Source organism: Plutella xylostella, chromosome 9, assembly GCF_932276165.1.
Source record: "Plutella xylostella chromosome 9, ilPluXylo3.1, whole genome shotgun sequence".
NCBI classification, from domain to species: domain Eukaryota; kingdom Metazoa; phylum Arthropoda; class Insecta; order Lepidoptera; family Plutellidae; genus Plutella; species Plutella xylostella.
The window spans coordinates 475,992-492,662 of record NC_063989.1 but is presented as its reverse complement, the minus strand read 5'-3'; the positions used below and the strand labels follow the sequence as shown (position 1 = coordinate 492,662).

The 16,671-nt window shown below is 38.0% G+C and overlaps 2 non-coding genes across 2 annotated transcripts; one reads left to right on the top strand and one right to left on the bottom strand.

Annotated features, from left to right (window-relative positions):
• Nucleotides 1–1,762: 1,762 nt before the first annotated feature.
• Trnav-aac lies at nt 1,763–1,835 on the top strand. The gene has a single exon. It is a non-coding gene; the product is annotated as a tRNA-Val (tRNA).
• A 10,176-nt stretch (nt 1,836–12,011) lies between these two features.
• Nucleotides 12,012–12,084, bottom strand: Trnav-aac. The gene has a single exon. It is a non-coding gene; the product is annotated as a tRNA-Val (tRNA).
• Nucleotides 12,085–16,671: the final 4,587 nt, after the last annotated feature.

Below are 16,671 nucleotides of genomic sequence, written 5' to 3'. Positions count from 1 at the left end.
TTATGTATGTATAGTGTGCAATATTAATCAGTAGTTTTAAAGGATTGCCTCTGATTTAGGCAAACATTCATACAGCTCCTTTCAAGACCTAGGGTAGGTAGCCGATAGTGGCTGGACCAAGACAAAAGAACTTGAAGTTTCTGAATCACATCCAATAACCAAGAAGTGACCTCACTGTGCTCAATCCTGCACCAATCTTGCCTATCCTGTGAGTCGCACAGAGCAAGAGCGAGGTAACAGAGTTAGTCTCGGCGCACCGGCGGCGGCGACGACGGATCAAGTCGACAACTTCACTTTGCACTCCATTCACTGCGCTAATGGATTATAGAACGAAGGACTTGCCCATCTTACTAACGAAATTAAGGCTGAGGCTACAAACAACCAACTAACAAATATATTGATGATTCAAGCATTGAGGTCTACACGTGACATTAACACAACTCCGACTGAATAATCATCAGGACAGACCCCAATCTTTCAGCGTAAAGCTACTTTTACACTCGGAGGAGTCCCGTAATTTCCCGTTTTATAAGCAATCGTTCGCCCTTTAATATTCAATTAGAACTAATTGCTGCTCAGATGAGCTGATATCTGCGGACAGATTAACGACCTACACATTATTCATTATGGTAATGGCGGTCTTATGGCCGACTGTAACTTTTTTACAGTCGAGTGTATAGGCCTCTTAATGCGCCCTTAAGACAGCTATCTGGGGTCAGGCATACAGTTTTTGAGTTTATTCGCCAAGTTATGGTTTATGTGTTCAAGAGGATACTTTGTGTCGCGGGAAGTGATTAGGAAATTGACATTTTATTGATGCGACTTGGCAACTCTGGTTGTCTATCAGTGAAGTAAGCCTAAGATTAATTTTATTGTACCTAAATGCAATCATCATTTATTTGGCCTAGAATATTTTATCTTTTTTAAAGGTTTTTAAGGCATTTTTTTAACTTTTTTATGAATACAAGAATTTAGTCGCTTCAAGGAGTCTATTTGTCCGTTCGTTCCGTAATCCCATCTCCCTTTTACTGTTCGGATAATAGGTAATTTCATTAAAGCTCTCCCATACCCAAATTGATTTTAAATTACGCCAACAATCAATCCCAAATCATCAAATCTTCTACCTACCTGGCGTCAACCTGAATTCGACTTAGACACCAGCCAAAAGGCGCTATAACCGCACAGCACACCTCCTTAATCAAAACTTGGGCAAGTCTCCACACCTAACTCGCAAGAGCTCAAGTTTTCGCTAGTATGATGATAAATCAGACTATAAAGCATGATTAGGTCAGTGCCCCCCCTCTCCGCGTCCCGCGCCGCCCGCCTCACCCCCGCCGGCGCCTGTCGGTGCTGATAATTGCTGGTAACGACCTCCTGGAGACCGGTGGAGGTGCTAGTGAGGGTGCTGAGATGCCATTTGATCCCGTTATAGTAGTTATCGTGTTTAATGATAGGGTAAATACAGAGTAAATTGATATACTTAATACGAGGTGGCTTTTGTGCATTTATTGGACATGTTGCTTATTTATGCAAACTACTTTAAGTTTTAATTTAAACTTTTCATAACTGCAATAGATTTATGAAAACGTTTGCATAAAAAAAAACTTAAATAGCCAAAATTAAAACCAGTTGCAAATACCTGAACTTGATCCAGTGACCTTGTTCTTGTTATATTTGTTGCGCAAGATTACTTTCACTGATAATCGCATACGTAAGCTGTTACGCACTGGTCTTGATTGCTGTTTTGGCAAGCTCACACATAGTTTCCGTGGTGTAGCGGTTATCACATCTGCCTAACACGCAGAAGGCCCCCGGTTCGATCCCGGGCGGAAACATATTTTGCATTTTTTTTGCTTCTAGCTACAAGACATATTTTTATACTCTTGGTTTAATAAGATACCACGTGTAATAAAACCATTACGCTTAATAAGACTAAAGTAGCATGACATTGACAAATTAATAATAATAATAATAATAATAATAATAATAATAATAATAATAAAAACGTTTATTCCGTGCCATCGCACACACACAGAAAAAAAAACGATTACGCGCATTTATACAGATACATTGCGCCTACCTTCACCAACTTTAAAGACATAATTCAATTAGTGAAACGGTCACAAGTTGGGTAATGTTCACGCTGCGGAATAGCTATTGTTGGTAACGGCCATACTTAGACACTTGGCAATAGTTGTACGGATCCATTTCAGGTGAACTACAAACAAGATCATATATCTTGAGACCCGGAGCACAGAGTAACCAAAGCTTATATTAAAATTATGCTTAATTCATACAAAATATTTAACGAAGTTATTGAAAACAATAGATCAATTAAGGCATACCACATTATTAATGGTTACAAACACTGAAAATATCTACTACTAGAAAATATCTACATCTATACTAAATTAAATATCAAATTTGATTGTTCTAATTTATTTACCTATATCTAATGTCAAACTTATTATATTTTATTTTATTGAATCTACCACCAACAGATTTAAAAATTGAATTAAACTGTACCATTAATATAGAAAAGACTTGTCCTTTCATAGCATAAATTGAATTCTCTAAGTGTAGACAATCTATAGCGCGGGTCCAAACAGCGTCCCCTGAGGCACGCCGGCGAGGTGCGAGCCGCGTGCATGAGTTATGCGACCGCACGCGGCCCCTCCTGTAATTGAGTTACGAACCAACCTGCTGCCAACTTAGATTAAATGTGGCCTTAGTTTTAAACAGGGTTAAGAAATTTGCCGACAGTTATAAATGGTCATCTGTGAAAAGTGTAGTTTTACATATACGAGTAATGTGTCTTTCTCTTTACTGTGTTGCATAACCAAAACATCTTATGTAGGCCGAAAGATTCCTTTTAGTCACTTTCACTTTCCCGATGGTGCCTCAAATAAAAAACGCAAAGGCAAAAATGAAATTTGAACTAATACGATGCAATGATTGCCAAGACAAGACGAAGTAAATCGACGAGACAAGAAAAACATAGGTAACCTATTTTATGAGTCGTCAACAGTAGCAACATGTATGTTTACACAAACAAAAGTTCATCCAGTCGGCCAATATTTCCCAATTCCCGGTGACCATTTATTTTATTAGAATTGTCGTCAGCTGTAGGTGTGTTGTGAATGTTGTAATCCGCCCCGCAGCGTGATGGAGCGCTCAGAGAGATGGACACAGATATCGCGATATCAATACGACTTAGAGTGTACGACACACGTGACTCACATACCGTGTTCGTTTTATATTTTCGCACTGATACATCTTTGTTTTCATCTACGTAGTTCGGTAAAAGCAATGTACACATAAAAGTGTTAAATTAAAAAAAAAACAATTGGAATGACATGCATTTTTCCAAAACAATAACATATTTTAAGATGAAGACCTATGTCCGCATCAGTGTTGCTTTCAGTGGGATTGACCCTCCTGGACCACCGCAAGCCTCGCAGGCTGCACAAACAAAATAAAATGGATTAAGGTGAGCAGAAGCCGTTAATCCACCAGCAGCGATCTCTAAGAGACAATGATCTCTGAGCTCAGCCTCTGCGAACACCAAACTGTCGTAAATACCGCGATTACCAACTACGCAGGGAACAAACTTGGACGGTAACTGCTCTTTTACCCCGCTTTTTTGGGAAGGTGAGAATTATGATAATATGGATGGACGGACATTAAATAGGTCATTCAGAAAAGGTGTGAAGAAATTCTAAGAAAACTTACTTCTGTAAAAGAAACATAATGTTGATAAGAAAACTTTATGCGATACGAGTATATTTCAAAATCGAAAACTGATAAACTGAAACATGAATCAACATTACTTACCTATATCATTTTTAACCAAAAAATTACAAACAACAACTTTAAAATCTCTCACTGCAACTTTTTAATAAATAAAAACAAATGTATAAACTGGGTATATTCAGGAAGCTCGTTTCAGTTTGCAATAATGTTCATAGACAAGCGCACCCTCTCACCGGCGAGAAAATGGCGCCCAAAATTAAAAATAAATGACTCAGAAACACAAACGAGGCTCACTCGTCCTCCATTTGATTAAATTAACAGGAAAATACCTTCAGTCGGGTTCCGAAAAAAATATTTTTCGCCGGTTGTTATTAAAAGGTAGTCCAACGCTCCAATGATTTCCATTTTGTTAATGCGGTGATTTCCATGAATTTTATTCTGCTTTATTTCTCCTTTTTCTTTTCTCTCCATGACATTGTTCTATACATTATTTTGTAAGGAAGTAATAGCCGATTGTTATTATGATTGCCGTGCCCTGAACTACTTACAAATACAATCTTTATCTTTCTGATAGTAGGGTGGTTGACCCTTTGAATTCGAACTTTCGCCTATCTGCTAACGAAGAAACCTAAATTATGCAAGAAACCCAATTATGATTCAGAAACAGTACCCAAAACTATAAATCCTATGGATACAACACATGGATACATATGGTGGGCAATTTCATGTAATTCAAACTTCGCTAGATAACCCTGCAGTGGCCGCCAATAAAACTCAGTCGTTAACGGTTAATTTGACAGTGTGTCGGATGACCGCCGGGCGGGGTTGCGGCCTGTTGGACCCATGTTGTTGGACTGTCCAGCACCCGGGGACAATGGCACGGGATTACCTTTGGTCATTTGTATGCTGTAGGTTGGGCCTTTAGCTTTATGGTGTAGCGGTGTTAGATCATGTCGCTAAACAGGTTGGTAGGTGTAAACAGTTTAACATTATAGAGGCAATTAATGGTAGTACCTACAGGTACATATAAGTGCCAATAAAATGAGCTCTAGATACTATTAACTATTTATTTTTAAGTAGGTACCTAGAACATAATGTCAACTACTAAAACCTAATATGCTATTGCTATACCAAAAAGACAAAAGTATAAATCCAAACAGGTCCTAACCCCATAGATCGCGATTTATGAGGAATTATAAAAATTTATAACAACGGATGAAAATGTTATGTTTTTATTTTTAGGTGTTGTAATATATTTTGAGTAAATGAAATAACACCGCTATAATCTATAGTTATTAAAATCTATTGTGTAATTACGGTATTATTAGTACTTATTTAATAAAATGAAAAAATGTGACGGTTAGTATGAATTAATTTCTGTTTTGTTACCATTCTTGGGGCTTAAATAATTTATTAAACTTTAGGTATTCTTTCAATTTAACGTATTTAAAGGAAAGCCACAGTCTTCTTAAATGACATTATCAAGGGAAATAAGTCGTATATTCTTTAGAAATCAGTTAAAAATTCAATAATGTCTCAGTTTTGTTACCACAGTCAACGAATCAAGTATTATTTTTAATGCCTGAGGCGTAATTTAAACAACAACACATTAATAACTTTTACATAGGTTGGGGAATAAATAATATTAAATAATTAGAACCAAATAAATTATAAAAGTAAAGAGTTTTAAACAAAATAGTACAAAATCTTCGAACAAAATGCAGGGACAGCTACAAAACGGATGGTAACAAAATTGTTGGGCTTGGTTTACATGGCACCAGCACAAAATTTAAACATGATGAATCTAAAAAATGGGCTTAATTTTACATGAAATTCACTTCAAACATCTTCATAATAGGTTTAACTCTAAATTGGGTTATATCGCTCGAAAAAACACATACCTATATAACAAAAAAAACAATAAATAAACAGTCATAGCAATCCGACTTCCGTTATTAAAGTCGCCATGTAAACCTGTCGATTTTGTTACTTTTCGGTTCCATCTATATGTTACCGTACCCTCAGTAACAAAACCGAAGTAACAAAACACGCCCACCTAACCTTTGAAAAAATATATTAGCCGTTCAGTTACTAGAAATGATAAACCAAATACCACAATTTGTTTAGCATTAACCATGCCTTTTTATATTAATTTATCGAAAGAAATGTGTTAATAAATAATTGATTACGGTAGTAACAAACCTGACGACAAATTTGGTCACAGTTCGACCGGGAATAAAGACAGTCTCACTGAGCAACCCACGGATGCCTTTTTCATTTTTTTAAGCCGGCAATCTCTAATATCTTAGTATTGCCATATTTTAAAAGCGAAAAATAAGCATTTGGTAAATTTTCTTTTGGAAAAAGTGCGGTAACAAAACCGACATTTTCGGAAGTATCAAAATCAGGGCCGCAATTGTTTTCGATTTAAAAATATAAAACAGCTATTATTCGCACTTTTAATGATGTCAAACGATAATTATTTAGTAGATCTTCCGTAAAAACCACTCCAAAAGTTCGGCTACTTAGTAAAATTTTGACTAAATTGAGCTTAAAGTTGCATTTTATGCTGGGGACAGGGCAAAATCGTGGGTCACGACTTGTTAAAATATTTTTGTAAAATTCAGTTTAAGCAGGATTTAATTACATTTTAGTTTTAAATATAGTCAATATGTTATATTTTCAGTTAAAAGGCATTTTTTACCAATATAAGGAAAGAAATCCCTGCAAATAAATAAAGAAGTTGAGGGACATGCCAAAATGGCCGTTGTTATAAATTTTTATAATTCCTCTTATAACACAATTTAACCCCTGAAGTGTGGCGCGTGGTCTCTCGGACCGCGATAGCGCCGTGTCCGATAACCCGTGGCCGGCTATTGTGCCCCGGGGACACTCGGGGACACTCGCGGGGGTAACAACGCCTAAGATGCCATTCGAATGGACAATCCGCTCTCCAATTCCGGACTATAAAAGTTAATTTATTAGTGTTGGGCCAATTAGCATTGTTTGCCAAGGAATAATGATATGAGGAGTTGTATAACTCCAACATTATTTCATACTAAAACAACCAAAAAATACTTTAAAACAGCTCGCTTTTCTGAAAACGAAGAAACGGTTGGGTCAAGTTGTTGAAATCAGAAATGGTCGACGTCGTTAAACGATTAAGAACTCCGAAGAGTCGGTTTGCTTCCTAATAGAATGAGAAAGTTTCAAGTATCTATTTGTACACAAGTTGGACGAAGCTCGAGCAATAACATCCATTACGTGTCCGGCGACGCACCTGTTGGCGCGCGGCCATCCGACACCGACGAATTAAATGCTCCCGCTCCAACGGTCACTCCGGGAAATATAAACCACATCCGCAACGCACATCCAGCCCTTTCACATACTTCAGCATCTTCGTAACCTCCCCAGCGAAACTACAAAACAACTAACCCAATAGTTAATATACTTGTTTAATTTCATTGCTCCATAAAAGCGAGGTAACTATGCACTTACGGCGATTAAATTTTAAGTTCTAACACGAGGTTCAAAGAGTTTAAAAACCCGTGACACACTAAGAGCTCGTCACACACGATAGTTTTATGTTTTATTACTGGTTCGGTAAACACGTCGATTGTTGAGGGACGCTAATCAGGTCACTCGTGTTCGAATTTTAAAATTTGAGCGTCGGAAGTCAGTTTAAGTACGTTTTTTTGCTTCAACTTTTTAAGAGCGGCTGCGTCTCTTTGCCCGCGACGTGTTATAGCGCCTGAATCGCTCGTTGATTTATTTCAAAAGAGATTAAATTTTACGGTCATTTTAATTGCTTCCTTCAAGACACGGGATCGTAAAACGTCATAAGATTAAGTTTTCCGAAACAAAATGGCGGCCAACTTTTACTATCACCTCCATTAAACTTATGTAAATAAACAACGCAGTGTAGACAAGTGATACTCCATACCGTGAACAGTATCATCCGCTAACGAAACAAAGGCTCGTAAGAATTAAAATAAAGCTGACATCAGCACAAAGTTTGCATCAGTGCACACCTCAAAGAGCAAGTTGTAACGGAGCCGCCTTGAAACAATCGCACGCAAAAAAACTCCCGAACTGTGAACAAAGGCTGCCAGCCCTGCCAGCCAGCCAGCCGGCGTGGCTAATAGCAACAATGACACCGCCGGAGAAAAGTGCAGATGAGTAAAACAAAGTATTCATTTGGTTGAGAAAGACTCGGCAGGGGCAGGGTTCCTCTCTCGCGGAAACAATTGATTCCCTCCGCTCCGCCCCGCTCCTCCCCGCTCCGCTCCGCCGAGGAGGGTCACTCGTAGTTGCTGGCACCGCATGAGCATGCTTTTGTAAACAATCGCGATCTCATTGCGGTGATAGATTTTTATGTTCGCTTTAATTGCTAAGGAATTCATTCAACGAACAAGAACTTCTCAGTTCTATTATTCAGTTTTACAGTAACAAATTTGTGGCAATGTAAGCGCGAGGCCGTGATAATTCTGTGCATTGTAAGGGTCTGAAAACTTCTGTTAGTGGCGTTATATGTTTTAAGATAACATGAGTTGAACATTCATCCCCATAAAGTGAAGTGTTCCATACTCCATGGCAATAATTATTATCTAAGGAAAAGCATAGGTACGCTAGGCTATTATGTAGCTAAGCCCTATAAGCTAAGGTATGATGAAGAAAATCTAAAATAGTATTTTCTTCAGGCTTCAACACAAAAGTATTGTGACCCAATTCTGCACCTTCAGTTAGCAAACACACAGTCCACACACTGGTGTTGATCAGATAGTGGAGTAACGACTGCGCGGCGGGTGATAGCGGCAATTAGCGCGGTTCAGCCGCCGGAATGGGCCCCGTAGTGCGGAGATAGGCCTCGGGTGATTTACATTAGTAAATCACCCGAGGCCGAGGTACCACCTGGAAACGAGACTGTCTTAAGACTTGGTCGATATGGGCATGGCCATTCTGTAGCACATATACTAATTTGTAGTCTTATACTTATTTGTTAATGGATGAGAAGGTTACACTTTTCAAACTATTGACAAAATAAGACTCCTGAAAACGCTGAATTCAGTATGTGACTTTAAAAATTAGAAGCCTCTGAGTTATTTAGCGGAGAAGAGTGAGGTACAGAAGTTTTAATCTTTTAAGGAATCGTGGCGGCGGCGGCGCAGATTATCTTACAACATTAAACGTAATGCGATTTACTTTGTTTCGTTTCGGTAGCGGTTGTGGATTAACTGGCTTTTTATACTGTGGCAGAATGGCGCGCTTTGTGAAGAAGGTTGTGTTGCACAGGATGGAGGCGTGACGTCTTCACTATTCTGAAATAGGTAAGTAGGTATAATTAAAAAAAATATGACCGTGACTGTAAATAACTCTGACTGTCGTCTTAATTATATAACAACCTAAGGTAACACTTTAAAAAGCCCCTAAATTGAACTCTAAAAGACGCTTAACTTTTGAATGGATCAGCCGATTTTGATAAAATATGGCTAAGAACACTCGGACTCGCATATCCACGCAGAAAAGCATTGGTAAACTTCAATCAAACAACCGAATTCCCGAATCTATTACAATAATTACACAATAAAAAGACGTCCCCGCCGCCGCCGCCGTAAGCCCAAGAAAGGTGCAATAAAAAGTTCCGCAACGATTCCCGCCAAAAAAGTAACAAACAAGCAGGAAGCCCCGATTACGTTTATCGCCGGAGCTAATTCTATCAGAGTCTGTAGTACGGCAACAAAATACGAGCCTTAAAAACAAATACGCGGCCTTAAGTCCCACGCCTCGGAGCTACGCGTCTTAGAACCTGGCGTGGCACTGCTTACTTTTTAAACAGGGTTGAAACGTTTTTTGCAATTGTTACATGAATAATTTTGGTTGATTGCCAATTGATTTTACAAGTGTACAGGTGTTGCAAAAGTGGTATAGTAAGCTGAAAGAGACCCCTCTGGGAGACAAAAAAAGATCTCAGTAGTAAAAAAGTCACGTGACCACTACAAATTTCTATGGAGAAGCATTTTATAACCTCGATTTTTGCAAGACCCTTTACATAAGATAATAATAGAATCTAGGTACCTAATAGTTTGAAATAACACAAACAATAATACAACTAAATGATAAAGGCTAACAAAAATTAGGCACAACCTAATTTCTCCATCGATCTAAAGATAAAATGTAACTTTCTTCGCAGCCCTACTTAACGGAAGCCCTTATTTACTCAATTTGGCTCCTCACCCCGTGCAATAGTGTACAATTTACCGTGTACCCGGCTTCGAGTTAAGACGGCGGCAAAAGACGGCATAGATTAAAAAGTTGCGAGTCGGAGTCGGTCGCGGTGTCACTTTAAGTGGAAAATGAGTTAAATAAAGCAATACATTTTAATTAGGGGGAGGGGGTCTTAGGCCCTTTATTGTCGGCGATAACTCGAAGTCCTCTATTAATTGAATTTCATGTTTAATTAACTCGAGAAAGGTTCAGAGATAATCCGCGGTCGGATCTGCCGAGACGTTTCTGCTCTTGATTAATTTTAAGTTTAGAGTTTTCTGATTATTGTAAAGTTTTTTGATAAGGCCAGCTTCCGTCGGGAGCCGAAGGTAAATATTTTCTCAGTCGGTTTTAATTAACAAGTTGAAGGGACAGAGCGAGTGATCTAGATACAGCCTCCTTCACCGGCTTCAGCAGCGTCTTTGAAACTCAATTCGGAAAATTATAATCTCTTTCTTCACTGGCCACGTAGAGATTAAAAACATAATTACATTTTGAATAAAGAACAACAGAGCACAGAGTAGTGCTCAGCGGGGCGCCCCCTCCCCCTCCCCCTGCCCGTGTCACGTGTCAGTGCTGCATGACGTCACACGTTAAGTGTTATGACGTCATAACTTACTGCACGGTCTGCTCGGGTGACACGGACGTGTAGGTGGCAAATGTAATACATGTAGGTATAGCTATGTACAAGTATATATTTTTATATAAGCAATAATATAATGTGTTTGTCTGTTAGTGTCTATTTATTACCTACTTATATCTGTATGAAAAAATCAGATACTTAAATACAATAATTAATTATTGTTCCCCTTAAAATATTGAGCCTCTGTTAATAAACGCACCTTATAATAATATACATGTTGAAATTGCAATAATCACCACTCCGCTATTTTATTATCCATCGGCACAGTTCAAATATGCCAAAGAACTACATAAATATCACTCCTGAATCGCATAATTTCCTGAAAGCTGAAAGCAGTAGACACAAAGAGCAACAGAGAGCGGCAGTAGATAAATGTCCGACTACACAGGACATAACTTTCACGGCCGAAAATATCAAATTGTAAAATGTAAATTTAACTACCTAATACGGACTTAAGCCGCGTTCCGTCCACTTTGCACTTCCGAATTCGTCTTCTGTTTGTTGCTTTTGTTTTTAACTTTAGTATTAGGATGTATTTGTAATTTCATCATTTAGAATTAAATTAACGACTTTAAACTATTCCAGGGTCGTAAATCTGCAAAAATTCTATAGATGTCAGTTGAATTTAAAAACGAGGAAATGACATATTTGCCCACCAAATATGTAACTACCAAATAAGTAATTATTTCGAGTCGAAATCTATTTAGCAGACGGCCCATAGAATTAAAATGTAATTGAATACTTATTGAAAAACAGAAAAAGAAAATTTAACCTAATCTAACATTGGAATTTACACAGGATTTTCTATCTCTAGCTCGTTATATTATAAAAGTGTTAATCTCCGAAACATTAAGAAGGAAACTAATAAGTAGGTCCTATGTTTGTATACCTAAATTAAAACCTGGGACCACAGTACAGTTGCAAGTGGAACCACACAGAAGTGCACTCCTCTGGCTGGAAAGAGTTCTTTATTTGAAAATTCGGTGAGTTTATATTTTTTTATGATTGTGTTGGAGGTAAATAAAAACGTCTGGTGGAATACAGAGCGCTCTGAGGTTGTTATGAATGGCCTATGAGCGTGACGCAGTCCAAGGCGACATAGATCAGGTCAGTATTAGCGCAGAAGGGACATATTTTTACAGCGGCTATCTTTGCCTACTTCTATTAATCAAAGGAAAATAAGTCCGGAAATGTTTTTAGGATTGACATCATGCACGACTTTGAATTTAGCAATACCTATCAATCAGTGAAGAATTTACAAGATAATACCTCAGGCATTTTTGGACAGTTAAATGATCATCGAAATTATAATAATTATTATAATAAATTGAAAACAATCAAAAAAGAAAAATGTTTCCGCCCGGGATCGAACCGGGGGCCTTCTGCGTGTTAGGCAGATGTGATAACCGCTACACCACGGAAACCGATGGGCTCAATAACGAATGTCAAAAACAAAACGCAAAGTTAACACGTTTAATCAGTGAGTGAAAGTAATCGTGCCAATAAAATTAAATAATAAACATACTTAAGATATCGCACTACCAAAGATATGAAGCCGCATGGCCCATTGATGACATAGGTAAGTATATTAAAATTTATTACTCGTATAAAAAAGTTTTAAAGTTATATTATACTTAACACAAGCTGCGTGTACGTTCCTAATCAATAAATTATTATTGAATACATTGAATTATCGCACACATGGAATTTAAATTTACTGTTATCGTAGGTTAGTTTATTTAAATAGAAAGCGCTTTGATTTATATTTCAAAGTTAAGTCAAAGTCAAATATTTTTATTCATCGTACAAATATATATATTTTTGATGAATGTAAATTTTTACAAACTACTCTCCGTTCGGATAAGGGGTTAAGGATTTAAAAATCATTATTGCAAAAAACCCAACAACCTCACTTTCAAGTACCTAATCTCAACGTTTCTCTACCCTTGAAGACCTATCCTATCTGCAAAGACGGTGATCTATGTGAAGTGTCTCTTAGGTGGCGTTGCATCGCAGGCAGTTTGCTTGATATAGTGCCGTCCCCAGCCAGTTATGGCTGCAACCTACTTACTTATAATTGTTGTTACTCGCAGCCAACTCCTCGACCCCGAGCTCTATTAATACAATGTTATTGAAGGTGGGATTATGGATCTAGTAGGAAATAATACTTGAGTATACCTGATTTTGGAAATATGTATTGCAAAGACGGCAAGTCAATGCAGGATAAATGTTATCGTTTCAGTAAAAACAATTTCATACCGAGTTTTCTGTATCAAACCTCCATCTATATAATCTTGGCATTTTCATGGTGACTTTAATCGATAAAATCCCTGATACTTATAGGAAGTTATACTATGCAACTTTTTAAGGTATCCTATCTTCAGAAGTACGAGTATATATATTTTTTATAATAGTACAGCCGTTGTACATTGTAAATAACTAGTAACGTAAATAAAGCCGGTGCCTCAGCAGGGCTCAGGCTGCGCTGGCCGCGTCTCGACATCCACGGGCTATTTAGTTTTCTTTCATGGCCTTGCTCCACACCCTTTATTGCTGAAGGGTTGAGATAGCTCCATGATTCACTCGGGCTGCCACTTTGTGCGTGGATAGTAGACCGTATTCATGTATTTATTACTGCTTAAGTTAATTCAAAGTTTAACGAAACTTAGGTATCTTGAAGAATAACGTAACTTATAAAGAACAACATCGTAATAATTTACGGATTACTATTACCGCGGGTACTCATTTTCCAAAAGTGCATTAAAATACCTAATCTAGAGGTACAAACGAATCATAACAAATAGGAAGGCACAAGGTTGGCACATAAATAAATTCCCATGTACCAAACTTAAGTTTTAATCAAAACTAGCGACCCAAGTGAATAACACCTCTGCACAACAAGTTTGCAACTCGGGGACATTCCTCCTTCAAACCCGACATTAAAGTGGGCCCGAAACGCGCAACCCAAGACGTTTCGGACAATTTACATGTTGTAATTTTAATTACCGGGCCCTGACCACATTCTGAAGGAGACGACAGATGGCCACCGGGCAGCTCCTTATAGAATAGTTTCGCCTAATGTTAATTTAATCCAAAACACGACAATCGGACGAAGGGTCGGGCCTTGACTTGGCTTCTTGCGGCTGCCGGTCGCGCCGCCATTGTGCCTAGTTTACTGGTTTAGGACTGTAGTTACTAAGTTGTTACTTTAAAAGTTTACCGGTCAGTTGAGAAAGTAGGTTAATTTAATTTGGGTGTGTCTTTTGTTATAATTCTTGACTGCTGCAGCTGTGAAATGTCTACAATATATTACTTCAAGATTCATAAAATAAGTACAAGTAAACCATTCATATTTTTATATCAAACTGGACCGTTATTAGTGGAATATCAGATCACATCTTAAGTCATCATCAAAGCATAAGTCAGTCGATGCCCAGAATCGGACTTCTAAACAACTTCAACGCAGATACCTCTGTGAGGTCAGTCCACTGACCACCCGCGATTTAAGAGTCAAGTCTATAATAAACCCCCTTCCCCCCGCCATCCCCCTGTCTTGTCCTCTCATCAACACCTTGCGGGTACCTCCGGAGGTCAACTGCCTCGACTGTAACTTGCTGACATTAGGCCCTCCCCTCGCAAAGATGCTCTTGGATTGTCATTTGCAAACTTAATAGTTCACGAAGTACCTTCAGATGTTTCGGTTGGTTATTTGTATTTGGTTGCTGTGATCTCTAATTTAATCTAACGGAGCTGGCTATTTTAGCTGTCTTTACGTTCACTTTAAAGTAAAATAAACTTGAAAATATTATCTTCTCAAGAAACTACCTACCACTGCTAAAGTACCTACATATTAGACATATTAGTACGGACATAAAATAATGAGTACTAGTACTGTACTTGTTATTCTATGGTACGGATCTATTATTGGTATACGGATATCGGAATAAGTTCACTGAGAAAGTCCAAGTCTAACCTAATGTGTCCATACATCGGTGCTGGAGGAAAGTTCCGTGGTTTCTAAGTTTCAGGTCACCCCCCTTTGCGGTTCATCCTTGATTCGGACTCTATTGATTGATTTGATCAATGATTGTCCAAGTTCTATTACAAATGCAGGAAGAAGGCAGACAGGTTATACCTATTGAATTGCTGATTGATAACATTTTGAATTGTATTTGTCGTCATCGTCGTCACTGATAACCGTACTTAACTGAAATTTTCGCCATTAAAATCTGCCATCACCAACGTGATAATATGCATCCTATTCCACCATATCATATCCTTTATAATCACCTCAAAATGTAAGCTTATCGCAACATCAATAATTCACCAACTCACACACAAACTAATAGATACGGTTAGCCGGAGCTCCGACCAAAGAGGTTCCCTGCACAAGTGAACGGACCTTTGTGTCGCCGTTTTGTAATTTAATAATTCCCGACCATTTAGTTGGGTCCGCCATATTTGTCTTGGTGTAAAATCCGCCCTAAGATTAATCCGGAATGTTGTACTGTCCAGCGAGCGGTGGGTGCAGGGCTCGCTCGGTCGCTCACACAGAATATATTAATAGCTAACCTTCATTTGAGCTGAGGAAATTGTTGCGCGATGTTTTAGTTTCATTCCTGTTAGTACTTGAAAACTCCGTAAATAGTTTCATGCTTACGGATTACGTTATCTAACCGTAGCTGAAAACTATCCGTAACTATCCGTACCTGTATTTTTTATTACATTAACGGTTCGATAGCTTTCTCTTGGTGCTATAATTGTTATTTTGAAACTTAATTACATTATATCATCATATGCCAAAATCCTGCCACTGAAAATGCTTGATCTGTTGTGGAGTAGGCTATAACTATAATTTACCCATAACATACATGTAATGGCTCGCCGCGTTTTTCTTTCCACTTAACTCGCCTAACACCAAATAAGTTTAGTTTTGAGTAATGTGGTCGCCGCGACTACTGCGGAGGTAAACAAGCGGCCATCTTGTCGTCCCCTTGTTATTATTTATGTTACGGCAGTTGTGTAGTTGCAGGTAAATCTGCGTACTTATGCTAAGTGAATGTTGCCAGTTTCTGGCCTTTTGTCGAGGCAATTTGTTTAATATCCTCAGTGTTGCCACTTTAGGAAAGTTTTACGTGGAAGTTGCCCGGCGTCGTTGAGGAATGGTTTGTTGTTTCAGATTTTGTTTGGCTTTATGTGTGTGACGTCATTTCAGATTATAGTCGCACTAGAATAAGAACATTTGTAAAATTACAGAAACACCGGCATATACAAGGTATCTACTGGACTAATTATAATTTGTTAGGTACTAAATAGATGTATCTTTTCAAACATGATTTCTCCTTATTGACGAGTGAAACCACCCCTCCACGGTTAATACTGTATTCACAAGAATATAATAAAACGAGAAGAGGGGTACCGTCTATTTTATAGAAATTGGCATAAAATATTGCCGTAAATCTAAGACATTGCTTTCCTAATAAAATATTTAAACAGACAAAACTTGGATTATTTTTGATATTTGAACAAAATTTAAACAAAATTGCTTATGCAATATCTAAAAACCGCATCAAAATCGGACTAATAGTTAAGCAGATACCAAAAACTCACCCCGTATGCATACTCGTACCCATACCGCCACGTGTAAAAATAGAGAAAGACCTAAGTACCTATGTCTAAAAAATTAAAAGCAGACACGATGATGAGACATTGATCAAATGGAAATGTCGACATTCGAGTTCTTTATAAAATAACAATAAATTTGATTGCAAGCAAAGATATCCGCACCTGTTGCAAACAATTGAATCTCCCCTAATTCCGATCTTCACAACATTAAAAGCTAATCAAAAGCAAATTTTTCAAGAAGCTATTCAAAAAACAAGAGCGAAGCATCTGAACAATCTAATCCTTGTGGATCCTGGTCTCCCCTCACGGCCGGGCTTGGCTTCTCTCGGGAGTCAATAATCTGCATAAGACTCGCATTCCGCAGGAACTATGTGGAATATTTTTAA